The sequence below is a fragment of the Panthera onca genome, chromosome C1, assembly GCF_046562875.1.
Source record: "Panthera onca isolate mPanOnc1 chromosome C1, mPanOnc1 haplotype 2, whole genome shotgun sequence".
NCBI lineage: Eukaryota > Metazoa > Chordata > Mammalia > Carnivora > Felidae > Panthera > Panthera onca.
In genome coordinates this window covers 45,050,673-45,058,094 of record NC_138346.1, presented here as the reverse complement: position 1 = coordinate 45,058,094, position 7,422 = coordinate 45,050,673, and the positions used below count along the sequence as shown (strand labels likewise).

Below are 7,422 nucleotides of genomic sequence, written 5' to 3'. Positions count from 1 at the left end.
CTTCCCCATCCCCCACAAGCCCTTGCGGCTGCCGTGGCCCCACCGGACAAAATGGCGGGAGCGGGTGGCAGCGATGGCCAAGCCCTGGCTCCCAGGATGGAGGTAACGGCTGATGCATTTTGGTCAGCTGGCGCTAGGCATTACGGGCAAGGGGAGGAGATCTAGAGAGAAAGAAAAGCCCACCCCAAATTGCCCATTTTTCTCACTAGCTTGCGGTTTGGCCCGGGAGAGGGACGACCCTCAGGGAGTGAATTCTTAAAGTGCTCTTGAGACCCAAGGGCTTAGTTTAAGATCCCACCCATAGCTGGAGCGCAGAAGTGACGCCAAAGCCATGCAGAGGCGAGGCTTGCAGGCCTCTCTTGCTTGGCCCTTTTGCTTTGAGGGTAGCCACGCGTGGTCCGGCAGTGCCTACGACGTTTAGTTTAACCTGAAAAATGTTAGGCCCTAATTCAGATGGACAGGTTTTTGTTGTTATTTTCACTGGCTATTTGATTCTCTGTGATCTTATGCACATTTTCTGCCTAGAAATTGCCAACTATCTCACCAGCAGCCTGCATTTCTTAAGTAAAAATGTAAATATGACCTATTTATTGGGCCCCCAAATTTTGACCCACTAACTTAAAAACCAAAGTTGCCGGGCAAATTAAAATACCAATAATATTAAGGTATTTAAATGAATTAGACTTATTCTTGGAATTGGAGCGTTCTAGATTGACTATGGCAAACCAGTATTGGTGGATTCATAGTTAATAAAAAGAATCTTTGAGGTGGTCTAATCCAACCCAATTTTGCAGACAAATAATTAAATGATTTGCCTGAGTGTCCACAGATGATCTAGTACTGTACTAGTTCTACCTCAAATGTCATTACCATAAACAAAACAAAGAAAGGTAAGTAGTGAAAGAAAAAATAAATTTGTACTGCAAAGCCAAATAAAAACTGATTTGATATTGTCAATTACTTCCTATCATAAGCATCAATGATTAAGAATTAACTGTTACCTTGGTCTAGATCTGTTGGTTGATCTCAACCTAAACTTAAAAATTTTTTAATATTCTAAACCTTTACTGTTTCCAGTAATACTAACAACACACCACTTAACTCTCACCACTATTGCCTTGAGATTGTTTTCTCTGCTTATTTTTTATTACACTTTTTATTACTCCTTAAACCACTACAGATTCATGTAAGGATACTTTCTCTAGTTTTTAAACTCCTGTCCCAGTGGTTATCAAATTTGAGCCATACAAATTGGAACCACTACCCTATCCTATATCAGAGCTCTCCCAACAATCTCAAGTTCATTCCTTTTAGCTCCTTATTTTTTCATCTCTGTAGTAAAGATGTTGAACTTGACCCCCAAGTACACAATCATTTCTAACATTCTATGATTTTGTTTCTTTCTATGTTGTCTTGAATGTTCATTAGCAGGACCTGGAATAACCTTGTTGCAGTTATTTAATTGAGTTAATCCCTGTGTTACTACTGACCATATTTAAGTACCTCTGAACTAGCCCACTTTTTCCATAAAATATTTTAAATTAATCAGTGGCAGGGGTGAGTGGAATAGATTTCTTCCACCCTACTCAAAGTGGACTAGAAATCACTCAACAAATTCCTCCATCTCTAATTGTATATTCATTTCCTTGTTTTTTCAATAACATTTACCAAGTGTCATGCTCAGTGCTGAAAAGAGAAGACATTCTTTGCCCTCTAGAGGAGAAAAACTATTGCAATCTAATATGATGAATGTTAGGAGGATATGTAGTATATACTACAGGAGTTTAAAGGGGCACCCATTTCAACTTGGAGAAACTAGTAAGCTGAGCCTTGATAAAGAATTAGCTGGGAGAAGAAAGAAAAGAAGGGTATTTCAGGCAGACGGTACAGCATGTGCCAGTGCATTGATGAATGCAAGGAATTCTACATCATTGGATCTTGAGGAGTAAATGGAGATTTGATTAGAATAATAGGCAGTACCTTGATCATAAAGGGTCTGAGGCCTCTAAGGATTTGGGAAATTTTATCATAAGTGTTGTGAAAATCCATTAAAATTTCAGAGCAGGTAAGTACACAGTAAGGTTCAGAAGACTTTAGCCAAGTTAAAACCAGATAGAGCAAGTTAGCGGGCTACTTCAGAATTCAGACAATGTGAGTGATCCAAATGAAAAGAGATAAAGGTTCTGTGGAGGCTAACAGAGTCTATTTGACAGGTATTAGGCCCTCATAGCCTTGTGGGGGTTTTCAGTTTGCCCCCACATGGGATGATACCATAATAGAATTAAAGTGGAAAAGAAGTCTCTCATTTGGCTAATTTATGGTGATAACATTACTAGAAGAATGGAGGCTCCTTTGGCTTTCCTTCCTACACTAAGAAGTCAGAGTAATTTCAGCTAATCGTTCTGAGTTTCTCACGGACTAGGAAAATCATTCAGTATCTTATAAAAAGGAAAAAAAAAAATTAATGTTTTATTTATTTTTGAGAGCAGAAGAAAGAATGGGAGCAGGGGAGGGAAAGAGAGAGGGGGAGACGCAAAATCCGAAGCAGGCTCCAGGCTCTAAGCTGTCAGCACAGAGCCTGATGCAGGGACTAAAACTCACGAGCTGTGAGATCATGACCTGAGCCAAAGTTGGATGCTTAACCAAATGAGCCACCCAGGCACCCCCCTTTTTAAAAAAATTATTAGATCAGGTGTTTAAGTTGTAATCTAGGCTTGTATCTGGGGCCTTTTGGAAATCAACCTAAAGTTTCTAGTTGTTCCTTAAATAGTTTTACTTATAAAGGACTTCAATAATTCAAATATAATTTCCTAGAAAATTTACGTTCAGATGATTAGCAAAACAAAATAATAGTTGTCAAATTTAAAATTATATGTCATGCTGAACTGATTTGATTTTGAAGAACTCTCTCATAGGCATTTTATGTTTTATAATTTAGATCATAGAAATGAGTGATGAGTTAAGAAGCAAACAAGAAATTGTGAATGGATTGAATATATTTTTGGAAGAAAATGGTATGTTTTCAAAAGTTTATTCCTTTAAAAGACATTTTTGGTTTTAAATTTGCTTTCATTTTATCTAAAGATGTTGATAAATAACAGCAAGTTAACTTGCAGGACAATGATCCTATTCTGCCCCAAAATATATTTTAAGTAATTCACTAATAATAATATCAAAAAACATTTCTGTGTGTCTTTATATATAAATAGCTAAATGTACATAAGTTCCTTATTACCTATTTTTAAGTTCCTTGCACTTCCTTAGCTTCCCTAATTACATAAAAAGAACTATCATAGATCAAACATTTTCCCACATACATAGTGACGATCCTTGATGTCCCACATAAAAAGTAAGATTCCCCTCCATACATGTAGTTTCTAATTTGTCAAAGATTTTTTATAGGCACAATCAGATTGTAGCTATTTTTTCCACTTAAAACCAAAATTGAATGTACAGCACTTCTCTGCTTCCAAGTTGGAAGAAGGATACTTCATATTTTCTAGATTTCTTCAGATGAGAAGTTTGAGGATGCCCTGTATATACTAGTGTAAGAGTATGGCCCCAAGTCAACACTTCTCAAAACTTTACTGTGCATTTGAATCTTTTGGACATCTTCTGAAAATTCATGTCTGATTCAGTAGTTCTGGAGTAGGATCTGATATTCTGACATTTCTACTGGCTCAGATAGTCTGGAGTAGGATCTGATATTCTGCATTTCTCACATTTCTATTTGTTAACACAATTTATGTGCACTGGGTTAATAAGAGTGCATATAATCCTTTGGCTAAATGCTAGATTCTTGAAATAGAATACAGATACATTTTTTAATACAAACATATACTGAAAATCAAATAATCAGAATTATGACTCTGTTTATGGTTCTCTATGCTCAATTTCCATTGGGAAGTTAGATTTAGATTTTCTTACGGGACATCATTCTTTATTTAAGAAGTTGGACTTCTATATTCTCAGAAATGTTACTGAGGTAGCTGGCTCCAAAATGGCCCCCATCAATTCTTACCTTCTTGTACCCACAAGCCATTCCCCCATTAAGAGGTGAAGAATGTTCCTCCACTTCTTTGAATCTGAGCTAGTTTATGATTACTTTGACCATTAGATTATAAGTGACACTATATGCCTTCTAAGACGAAGTCATAGAAGCTTCGTAGCTTTCCTGCAGGCTCGCTTGAAACAGCTTCCCTGGGGAACTCAGAAGAAGTCATTCTTTCTATGTTGAGTCTGTTTTAGAAAACACAAGCTAGCCAGGTGGAGAAAAGATGCTTGACTACTTTTTTCCCAGTTGTTGAACCATCCTAAGCTCAGGTGTCAGACATTGAGGGAAGATGCCTTCAGATGTCTCTAGCCTCAGCTATCATCTGTTTACAACTATATGAAACACCCCCAGTGAGAACTGCCCAGCTGAGCTCTTCAGCCCTCAGAACCACAAAAGATAAATTGTTAAACCACTAAGTTTTGAGGTGGTTTTTAAAATTTTTTTAATGTTTATTTATTTTGAGGGAGAGAGAGACAGAGTGCGAGCAGGGGAGGGGCAGAGAGACAGGGAGACAAAATCTGAAGCAGGCTCCAGACTGAGCTGTCAGCACAGAGCCCGCGCGGGACTGGAACTCATGAAATGTGAGATCCTGACCTGAGCCTAAGTTAGACACTTAGCCGACTGAGCCACCCAAGCGCCCCTGAAGTGGTTTATTATACAGAGACAGAACACTTATATTATGCCAGTTTGAGGAGACTTATTATTAAAATGTTCTGTTGATCTTTCAGAAAATGATCAATATAGGAGTTGCAAATTCATCTGAAATTTTCATACAAAATATTGTCTTTTTTAATATAAATTTATTTATGAAATATCTGGCATTTTAATTTCTTCTCATAAAAATGTTCTAGCATTAAGGAATTTATATTTATGTTTTGTGATCATGCTTTTGAGATTGGAGATAATACTACTTTTGAGGATTATTTAAATATCTGATTTTCAGCTCTTCCACATATCATGAGAATTTTCCATTTTCACCTGTCCATGTTGTCACCTATCCATGGGATCAAACTATGAGTGAGAAAAAGATTAATATTGTTTACTGAATATTAACTTTTCTTTTTTCTTTGATTCATGCTATGATTTGTCTATATATTGCTCTCCACAATAGTTTCTTAAAGGAATCTCCTTTGGGCACTTTACCACTTTCATAAAGAATGATTTTAGTGACATTTTAAAATTTATTCACTCACTCCATTTTTATCAGACATCTGTCATAAACCACCTTAGGGAATTCAAGACCCAGAGGGAGTCAAAATTAAATAAAACATAATCTCTGCCTTTAGGAAGATTTAGTCTATTAAAAGAGAATAGTCCACAAATAACTCTATTAGAATCAGTATTTTTGAATGAGAGGAATAAAAATGCAGGGAAGTTCAGAATAAATGAAAATCACATCAGTAAGGGTGATCAGCTTCACAAAGAAAATTGCACAGCTGGGCTGTGGGCTGGGAATTTATCTTGTAGGCATGGTTTTTTGTTTGCTTTATTTTTTCCCACTTCTCACTTTTAATGAAATATTTTCACATTCTTTCATCATGGGTTATATTATGTTGAGTATACTTTTAACATAATTTTTATTCCATTTATTTAAATTTTAAAAAAGCAGTTCACCCATTTTTCCAACTCCCCACCCCTAGCCTCTACAACCACCAATTTGCAATCTGTACCTATTAGTTTTTTAGATTCCACATGTAAGAGATCACATGGTATTTATCATTCTCTGACTTATTTCACTTAGCATAATACCTTCTAGGTCCGTCCATGTTATTACAACTGACAAATGTTACAAATGTTTTTTATGGCTAAATAATATTCCATTATATATATAAACCACAATTTTTTTATCCATTCATTCATTAGTAGACACTTAGGTTGCTTACATATTTTGGCTTGGTAAATAATGCTACAGTGAACATGGGGGTGCATATATCTTTTCAAATAAGAGTTTTATTTTTGAGGGGATATATACCCAGAATAGGGATTGTTGGACCATATGGTAATTATATTTTTAATTTTTTGAGGAATCTCTATACTGTTTGCATGTGGTTGTACCAATTTACATTCCCATCAGCAGTGCACAAGGGTCCCCTTCTCTCCACATCCTTGCCTACACTTGTTATTTCTTGTCTTTTTGACAACAGCTATTCTAATAGGTGTGAGGTGATATCTCATTGTGGTTTTTATTTGCATTTCCCTGATGATTAATGGTGTTGAGCATCTTTTCATGTACACGTGAGCATCTGTATGTCTTCTTTGGAAAAATGTCTGTTCAGATACCCTGCCCATTTTTTAATTGGTTTGTTTGCTTTTTAAAGGAAAAAAAATTGGAACAGGAAAGAAAAGGTGACTTGAACACTGTTTATTTCCAAAAAGGACTTGCAATGATTACCATTAAAGAACAAATAAAATGAGATCAAAACCATTAACATAGATGAAGACATTCAAATTAAATAGTAAAGGAAAAAGAAAGTGAAAGAATACAGAAAAGACAAGATGAAAATGCTCTCTGGGTGGAGAGCACAGCCAGAGTCAATAGGAAGAAAGGAAGAGGCCCTCGGGTTGGAGGGAACCTGTATTGTTTGATCACTGCCAAAGTTCTTCCCTTTCTCCTCCTCACCCATACCTTATAGGACTCTGCACTAATAATTAATCCCAGTGCCTGGACATCCTTCAGCTGGCCAAAATCTCCTGTGTGTGTGTGTGTGTGTGTGTGTGTGTGTGTGTGTGTGTGTGTGTTTTCCAAAACAGTGAGGTAAACTCTAAACCCTAGCACTTATTTTGTTTGCCATTTATTTAATGCTTAGTATACTTAGTATTAAAGTCACTTAGTATTGTAATTTTTCTTGGGTATAATTTTATCTCTGCTTATCTTTATCACCTAGCATGGTGCCTAACCCACAAAACAATCTATAATTATCTGTATATTTGAATGATGACATTTTATTTAGCACACTCTCCCTTTAATTTCAAATCTGGAGGTATTGACAAACCAATACTATTCTTACTCCCCATCCAAAGGAGAGTCCTAGGAAATAAGATTAGAGGTTCATTTGGAAGCAAATTTTGAAGGGCCTTGAATATCAGGCTAAATATTTTCAACTTTAGTAAGAGCAGCTAAAAATTTTTAAGCAGGGAAGTAACATAATCAGAACTGTGTGTTAAGAATATTAATTTAAAACATGTTGAAAATGAATTGGAATGGATAAGAATAGAGATGAGGTTAGTTGAAAAAAATCACACTGCAAAATTCCATTTACATTATATCTTAAGTGTCTTAGTAATCTCATGTTCATTGTGTTCATTCAACATAGAAGAAGTTTCTTTAGAAGAGCTTGAAGAATTTGACATTCTTGAGGTATAAAAAT

General features: G+C 36.0%; 1 long non-coding RNA gene across 3 annotated transcripts in view; it reads left to right on the top strand.

Annotated features, from left to right (window-relative positions):
- The first annotated feature begins 7 nt into the window (after window positions 1-7).
- LOC144617143 (uncharacterized) overlaps window positions 8-7,422 on the top strand; it is a 43,765-nt gene continuing 36,350 nt past the window's right edge. The window contains exons 1-2 of one of the 3 annotated variants that reach the window (XR_013557229.2): window positions 8-102; window positions 2,939-3,014. This is a non-coding gene — a long non-coding RNA (uncharacterized LOC144617143). Of the gene's footprint in view, window positions 103-804; window positions 891-2,938; window positions 3,015-7,422 lie in introns of those variants that run through there. The other 2 variants (XR_013557231.2, XR_013557230.1) reach the window with 2 other exon arrangements.